Source organism: Sus scrofa, chromosome 2, assembly GCF_054392235.1.
Source record: "Sus scrofa isolate SSC_HxYL_T2T_F1_AM1 chromosome 2, Sscrofa_HxYL_maternal_Yorkshire_Landrace_v2.0, whole genome shotgun sequence".
NCBI lineage: Eukaryota > Metazoa > Chordata > Mammalia > Artiodactyla > Suidae > Sus > Sus scrofa.
In genome coordinates this window covers 34714287-34723316 of record NC_139384.1, presented here as the reverse complement: position 1 = coordinate 34723316, position 9030 = coordinate 34714287, and positions in this window count along the sequence as shown.

Here is a 9030-nt window from a genome sequence, read left to right as displayed (position 1 = left end):
AGAAATAACTACTTGTGATTCTCTGTGTCATGCAGATTCATAGCTTGTGCCTTTCCTTGTGCTGTAACCTCTGCCTGGAATGACAGCCTCTAGCTCCCAGACCTCCAAGGGGATCCCCGGTGAACATAACAATTGAGTCTTCAAAACTGAAACAGGAGTACCCTCCAGGCAGATTCTCCCAGTAGAATTAGACAATCCAGGCAGACACCCGCATCTCTGCCCCCTCTGTATCCTGTACCAACCTCTGTTAGTATCAGTGTAATAGCATAGAGTTAGTTATGGCACATGGGCCCTAAATCTCAGTGACTTGGCATAAATAAGCTTATTTCTTATCCTCTTGCATGTTTGGTGCAGCTGGTGGGAGCATTTCTCAATGAGGTTGATCAGTCTGAGACCTGGGCTGAAAGAGGCTCCACCCTCTGATGATGCTGTCATATTTACAGCTGGTGTCTAGGACTTAACCTTGATAGGAAAAGAGGAAGTATGGAAAATTCACATCAGCTTCTAAATGCCCTGGATCAAAGTGACGCAGTGACAAAGTTACTTCTGTTTTTGGCCTATTGACCACAGTCGACTTAACTACCAGGTCTACAAGTTAGGACCAGTTAAGTCGAGGCATCAACTGAACTGTAGGGAGATTGGGTGAATGTTACTTTTTTGCGCGTAACCGGTAGCAGGTTAGTGCTCTTTTTACATGGCTGCTTTTTCTATAACCCACATTTGATGTCCTCGTTACTGGAAATTTGTCCTCACACAACGTTCAAATATTGCACCCTGGCAATGAATTTATGTTAGAGAATTAGAATGTTGGCCCATAAAGAAAGAAGTAGAGAAGGTAAAAAAAAGACAACGTAAACAAGCTTGTTAAATTTTCATAAAAGTGTAAGGTAGCATTGCTCTCTTCAATTTACAGATAGGAAGGACTCTAGGGCTCAGATTACTTAAGTGAATTATCACAAAGTTGGAATTCCAACTTAGGCTGATTCTTAAATATATGCTACATTTCAAATTTTGATATGTCTCATTTCCAAAGGAGATATCTGGAAAGACTAAAACAGAAAAGAATGAATTTCTCATGTGAAGTTCTCATGGCTTAATTTGCTCTATAAGTAGGGGAAAGTTTGGTGTATGTGACAGAGAACATTTGGGGAAGCTTTGAATCATAAAATCATTGTGACCCTGCCCAGGGTTTGAAGCCTCTCGTAGCTTCCATGTTTAGTGCTCTGACAGTCTGACCTTTTGGTGCATCTGATAATACGTACAATCCCATGGGTTTGGGCAGAGGCTGAAAGGAGATCTAAGGTTTGCAAAGTGTCTTGGATCATGTCCAGCAAAAAACAAAGACCCCAAATTGTTGGTCCTGTGCCTGCCTGACTTTTACAACCCTTCTTGGTTGAATAGGCCCTTTGCTCATTCTGCAAAGTCACAAACAAAAATCGAGGAGATTACTGTTTTATTTGAAGGGGAGTATGAGGAGAGTTTGAGATATGCTGGGGCTTTACTGTACAGGGAAAAAAAAAAGCAGGTTGAAAGAGGAGAAAGTGGCTTCTTCAAGGCCATAAATGTGGCAGCAGCAAGAGTGTTCCCAACTCCTAATTCTGCCTGCTTCCTTCTCTAGGCAGTGAGCAGGTGCTCAGGGATCAAGACTTGTCCTCCTGTGATTGAGTCATTAAGAATATGAAATGTCTTCCATTTGGTTGTATGTGCATGAGGGGTAGTTGAAGTCTGCACGAGTGGGGTTGGGAGGAGGAGGAATCTCATTGAAGTAGTGTCGGCCTATTTGGATCCTATCTTTAGAAAAACACTCTCCCAGCCGATGTTTTCAATAGAATAATTGCATTGTATTCATAACCAATTCAAACTCTTTTCAGCAACTTTCTTTCCCATGTGAGAGGCATGGTGAGCATTTTCATTCCTTCTTGAAATAATATTTTCATTTTCGAGTCCAAACATAGTAACTAGGGTAGAGAGTTTAGTCTAAACTTAGCCGCTAATAGCCCGGGCTGGTAAATTTGTCATTACAATAATTCTTTTTTTCCTGAGTGCAAAACTAGTGCAGGGTCAGATGAAACAGTCTTTTGTTAGCAACCAAAGCTATTGCTTTTAGCCATGTAATTTCCAGAAAATAAAGAGGGGGGCAGTACAGCCTATTTTACCTCTTATTAATAGGTGACACATCACAATGTGTTGCATGAACATTTCCAGTTAAAGGGATGGTGGGGGTAGAGTGGGCCAGAATTGCACTAGGTGATGGGGTCTATAAACAGGAGCCTCTGCATTTTTGTCCAAGGAGATCAATACCCTTGTGACGCGCATATTCTATCACCCACCACAAAGTGGGAAGACAGTAAAAGGTCTTCTTGGTATTATGATCTGACTTTGCCCTCTGAGTCCAAATCCACAATTAAATCATCCTCAAACATAATGTTTTCTCCTACTCCCTTAAACTTGTGTACATTAAAAAAAAAATTAAGGTGCAAACATAAACCTCATCAAAAAGAAAGATAGTTGAGGAGGTTATGTAATTTGTTCCTGGATCCCAGTTACGTCAACCTAGGTAAGTGACATTTTCCTTCAACCTAGATAGATAGCTCTCATCTCTTGTCATAACAGAATCTAAACTGTCTTATATGGAACATTCTAGCATTCAGAATCTCTCTGTGGGGCTTTGACTAGCAAACCAAATTGGCGTGTGAAGGAAGGTTACACTAGGCAAAGGTAGGTCTGAGGGTCTAAAACTGCTTCTGGGTTGTAGATTATTTCCAAACTAAGGCAGAGGGTAATCTGTCTCCGCTGGGATTGCTCAGCCTCTTTTGGTAACTTTTATGCTATCCTTTCCACACCAAACTCCATATAATTGGAAAAAAGAATCATTCTCTCATAGCTGTTCTTCTTTCCTTATCAGTCTTGAATTCCTTATTCTGTGATAATTTCTCTCTCTCTCTCCCATGTGCTCTTGGATAGGTGTTGAGATGGGCTGTCCACATCCACCTTGATGGAAGGACCCACTGACCAGCATAGGGAGTGCCTTCACAGGGGATCCCACTCTCAGCATCGTCCAAGTTGGCCCCCAACTGCAGAATTACCTTGCCTGAAGCCTTACCCTGCCAGAGCCTCACCCTTATCTATTGATTGAACAAGATGGGAGCAACAAAGATACCCAGACTTTTCTACCAGTGGTCACATGGGAAAGCCCTGATGGCAAACATTTGCTTCAGAGCTCCTCACCTGGTTAAGCAAATTTTTTGTGTTGTCTGCCTTTCAGATGAACTCTCTCCACTGAATCCTGTATCCCTCCTCTTCCTTTCACAGGTGCTGATTCCTAAATAACATCTTTCATCCTGAACTTCATCTCAACATCTGCCCCTGGAGTGGTTAACTTATGACAGTCCTAACTTACTTATTCCTGTATCCCTCCATCCTGTGTGCCTGATTAAGCCTCACCCAGATAAACCCACTGAGTTGCAGCTGCAACCTATGCCAGATCCTTTAACCTACTGTGCTAGGCTGGGGATCAAACCTGCATCTCTACAGTGACCTGAGCTGCCGCAGTTGGAATCTTAACCCACTGGGCCACAGCAGAAACTCCCTATGTTCTTTTGCCCTTGATCTCATTCAGTCTTGCCTTCTTATGGACTTTGTGTTTGCACTGTTACTCTCTTTCTCTGGCAACTTTAGTTTTTCTCTGTTTGCTTGTTGATTCTCACGCAGACTAGTATAGCTAGGGACAGTTCATAGTAGAGACTGAAATGATAAACTCTAAAGACAGACTGCCTTGGTTTAAACACTGGCTCCAGTCTTCAGTAGGTGAAGCACATTTCCTCTGTCTCTCTCTGTCTTACTCCCCTCATGTAGCAACTGGGGATTGTATTTAGTATTTCTCTTATAGGGATTTTGTGAAGTTTTGTAAGTAAAAATCAGGGAATGCGTTTAGAAGAGCACCTGGCACATAATAATCACACAGTAAATAGTAGGAACTGATAGTGTTTATATCTTCCATCTCACCTATCATGCAAGCCACCCCCCAAATCTCTTTGGATAGATCTTCTTCTAGATCTTACTCCATTTCTCTGACCTCCTTCAACATCAGAATTGATAGGTTTTTCATATTTCCATCTCCTATGTCCCATTTTCTCCTCATTGCACTCTGGTGTGGCTCCCTTCCCTGCCTCTCCATTTCCCACTCCTCGCCAAGTCATCTGTGAAAAGCCACAGATCCATGCCCAAATCCAATGGTATTTTTCTACTGCTTTATACAGATCTCTCAGCATGTTTTGACATAGTGATGATAAAATCTTCTCCAAAAACAGTCCAACATGGTTATTTTATTACCATGATTTCATTACTGTGATCCCACCACTTCCTGGTTTTCCAGGCACCTTTCAGAGAGCACTTCTCTGATTTCTTTGCAACTCCTTCTATGTTAACCTTTAACTATTGGTTTTCCTCTTAGCACTAGGTTCTTCGACTTTTCCTCAGTTATACTGCTCTTTTCTAGGTGATCTCATCTGTCCCTGTGGTCTTAACTGTCATTAAATTAAATTAAAAATTTCCTGCTGTGGCCTGTCTACTTAATTACAAGTATATGTGTCCAATGACTTACTTGTTATCCCCACTGGGATGAAAAACTCTTGATTTTCCTTTCCACTTAGACTTGTTTCTCCTCTAGTCATCTCCATTTAGCAAATGGTAACATCTAGTTTCAAGCACCAATCAAGAGAATTGTATTGATTCTTTCCTTTTTTAAAAAAAGAAAATATTGGCACATAGTTGACTTACAGTGTTGTGTTAGTCCTGTCCAGTTTGGATTCTTTTTATTTCTTTTTCTCCTCTCATCATTGTGGCTCAGACTTCCAATACTGTGTTGAATAAAAGTGGTAAGAATGGGCATCTTGTCTTATTCCAGATCTTAGAGGATATGTTCTCAGCTTTTCACCATTGAGTCTGATGTTAGCTGTGGGTTTGTCATCTTTGGCCTGTATTGTATTAAGGTATGTTTCTAATGTTCATGACTACTTTTTTTGTGAGTTGCTTGCAGGTTCTTGCTTATTGTAAACACTCTTAGACTTCATGTATGTTTACTCAGTGCTTACTTCTGGTAGTACCCTTGTTTTCCACACTTAATATTTGGGCAGCACACCACCCTTTGCCTCTCCATCTGTGCCACGGTGGTTTTTTAAGTGGAAGATCAGCTCATCTCCCTGTGGAAAACAACCATTTTCCCTGTTATTAGGATAGGTGATTCTTTTGCCCTGTGCATTTCTGGCATGAAATATCAGCTCCTGGGGAAGAAACATGAAATCGAGTCCTCTAGGGAAAATCAAACAGATGCCATCCCTGTTATCATTTTAACTGTTGGCTCAAGCAGACCTTCACTTACAACCCAACTGTACTGACAAAAATAATAATTATTATAAAAATTAAATCAATTATTGGTAATTCACAGTGTGCCAGGCAATATACTATATATGATACACTTAGGATTTAATTTCATTCTCAAACAACCCTCTAAGGAGATATCCAGTATTCTGAGCTCGATTGCAGATTAAGATAATAAATATGGAGGGATTAAGTGACTTGGCCCTGATCACACAACTGGTGATAGTAGAGCCAGGATTTTAATACAGATGGTGACTCCACAGTCCACATACTTAATGACTCCCAAATTCTCTCCTGTAGTGTCACTCCTTCTAACAGTGCTGTAGGCCTTCCCCTCTTCCAGGTCTAGGACTGGTTTGTCTTCAAGTGTCGATATTTAAATTTCCCTGTATGTTCATTGTGGGTTGATTTTTCTTTGTAAACAGAGAATCCAGATGATACTTACAAGTCAATGATGATCAGAATAATAGAGGGGGTTGGGTTTTAAGATCACAATATTAATCACAGAAAATATTTATTAACCCCATGCCAAGCATTGTGCTAAGAACAGCACATAAATTTACACAAATTCTTCTAAGAATACTGAGACGTAAATGCTGTTATATTCATTTTAACAATAGGGAAATTAGCCTTAGCTCAGCGAAATAGTTAAGTGGATGCAAATGATATTTGTGTATAGATCTGTCCACATATTAAATCCCACATTACTTCTACTGTAGTAAACAGGATTTTTTTGAAAAGATGACACTGAAGAAGGGTTTAAAATTATGGAAAGTCCAGTGGATGGAATCTGGGAAATAGCTATAATAACATATCAACAGCAGTTTTCAAGGATATCATTGGAAGAAGAACAGGTATCTACTGCTCTTCTGAGAAAGCAGATGGCCATCACTTTGTAGCCTGCCGTCCAACTGGGTAGTGATGGTTGGTGAGGATTTTTACTACATGTGTTTCATTGTGTGTCTTTGTTTTACTTATTGTTTGCCTCATACAATGCATCTTACTGGATCTTCTTAAGGACATTTTACAAAATACAGAATATATCCTTCAATTCAATGGGTGGTTATGTGCTAGCCATAGTAGTGGGATTTTCAGAGAACTCTAAGCACGACACAAATAAACCTACGTGCTTTGGAGCCAGGAGTACCCAAGTTAAAACTCTGCTCCCTCTACTGCATTACCCAAGGCAGGACACTTAACGCCTTTAAGCCTCAGTTTACTCATTTGTACAATAGGATTCTGTCTACCTATTCACAGGGCTGTGGTGAGGATTAAATGAGGGAACCTTAGGTGTGGCACCTAAAGAATAGCAGTAATGAAACTTCTCATGTCTTTCTTTTTGACAGAGAATACAATACAGAGAAGAAATAAGACAATTACAGAATCATTGTAATAGCTGGCAAGAAAAATAAAAATCATGGCAAGCCTTAGTTTTTGATGGATTAAGGTAGTGAACAAATGAATGAAAAATCAGTTATAAAAAGAGCAAATCCATCATGGTATACTCACACAGTGGAATACTACTCAGCAGTAAAAAGGAACAGACTATCGTTACATTTAAAAATAACCTAGTACAACTATAAATGTAATAAATTCATTGAGTAATAAAAAAACAAAAATAAAATAACATAAAATAATCTCAAAGCCTTATGCTGAGTGAAAGAAACAGGCACAATAGAGTGCATACCATGTAACTCCATTTATAAGAAATTCTGTAATAGGTACAACTATTGTGATAGGAGTCAAAACAGTGACTATCCCTGAGAAAGAGGTACTTGCTGGAAAAGTGCATAAAGGAATTTTCTGCTGTGGTGAAAACAATCTATGCTTCAGTTGGGGTGGTGGTTGCCTGGGTCAAATCAGTAAGCTGAACACCACAAATTTGTACACTTTGTATATGGAATATATAACCACAATATATAAATACATAAAAGAAACAACAGATATGTCTGTGAGGATTTGAAAGGGGAAGAAAGTAGGTGTAGTTGAGGGAAAGGAGAGCATTTGAAGCATTCCTGTAGGAGCTAGGATGATTGAGCCTTAAGCAGAAGCTGTGGAAGGAGTTCCCATCATGGCTCAGCGGTTAACGAACCTGACTGGCATCCATGAGGGCGTAGGTTCAATCCGTGGCCTCGCTCAGTGGTTTAAGGATCTGGCGTTGCCGTGAACTGTGGTGTAGGTCGCAGACACAGCTTGGATCTCGTGTTGCTGTGGCTCTGGCGTAGGCTGGTGGCTACAGCTCCGATTGGACCCCTGGCCTGGGAACCTCCATGTGCCATGGGTGTGGCCCTAAAAAGAGAGAAAGACGAAAAAAAAAAAAAAAAAAGAAGAAGCTGTGGAGAGGGTGTGTTCCACATGAGGACTTGCAGGAAGAAGAGAGTGGAGAGAGGAAGAGGTGGAAGGTAATGTTGAGGTGATGGCAGGGCCCAGACTGTAAAAGGCCTTACATCCCTCTGAATTAAGAGAGGTTTTGCTTAATTCAAAGGGTAATGGAAGGGCCACCAGAGAATTTCAGGGCAGAAGATCAGTATACCTGAAGCACTGCTTTAGGAATATTCTTCTGATATTTATTTGTTGACTAAATAGAAGGCAGAGAAAACAGATAGCAGGCTCCTTGGAGGAGACAAGTGGAAGAAAGGCTGCATAGGCGAACCTAAACCATGTTTTTAGGAGGGACTAAATGCTCCTTGTGGCCTACAGGTAACCTTTCCAGTGGGCAAAGCTATCGAGTGTCCTTTATAGCTTTTACCCCCTTTCCAGTGTGCATCAGAACAAGTGTGTCAATGGCTCTGGCTGGTTTCATTCAGCGGCACTGACACCTGTCTGTTTTTGAAGTCTGATAAAGGAAAAACATTCCCCAGCAAGTGGTGGTGCAGCATGTGGTAATTACTGGAAGTCCAACTGCATGGCTGCCAGGAGATCTAATAAGGTAGTATTTTCCCCTGATAAAGTTGCTGTACATTAGAGTTTGGGTATTCTATACTTCTAAACTCAGGTCTTTATTTTGCTTGTTTTGTATCAAAGAAACGATAAGATTTGGGTATCCTGAATCATGCTAACTAATGTCACAGGAAGTTGATGTAGAAACAACATCACTTTAATCAATAGGAAAAATATGGCTGAGAGCAGAGCGCCAGATAAGTTAATATTGCTTGGGTGGGAGATAGGGATAGGCCATTTTAAGATTCTCCAGGTAAGGAAAGCCCACTGTGGAAACTGAAGATACCATTCTTCTTGCAGCTAATACACAGGTACTTTGTTATGACTCCACCCCACCCATTCTTAGGCCCACCTTTGAATAAGAAACGAGTGGTGTGGCAATCTGAAATGTCAGTTTCGCAGCCACATAAAATGGCAACAATTTTTGGGCCCTCCCTCAGTGGTGTGGGCACTGAGAGCTGAGGCTCTGTCCCACAAGGCAGTGGCAACCGTGCTGTTTTCATTTGATTCATTTTGCAGTGTAATTTTGCTTGTCTTCCCTGCCTGCAGAGCCACTACCCAGCCATGAAGCTGGTTTGTCTGTATGTGGTTATTTCTTTGTAGATGCTAATATGAGAGACGGGGAAATATAAGTAGTAGAAAATTAAAGAGTTTTTCTGTAATATCCAGATGCTTTACCTCTGGACGGATCGGAGTTCATGCAAATCTAGA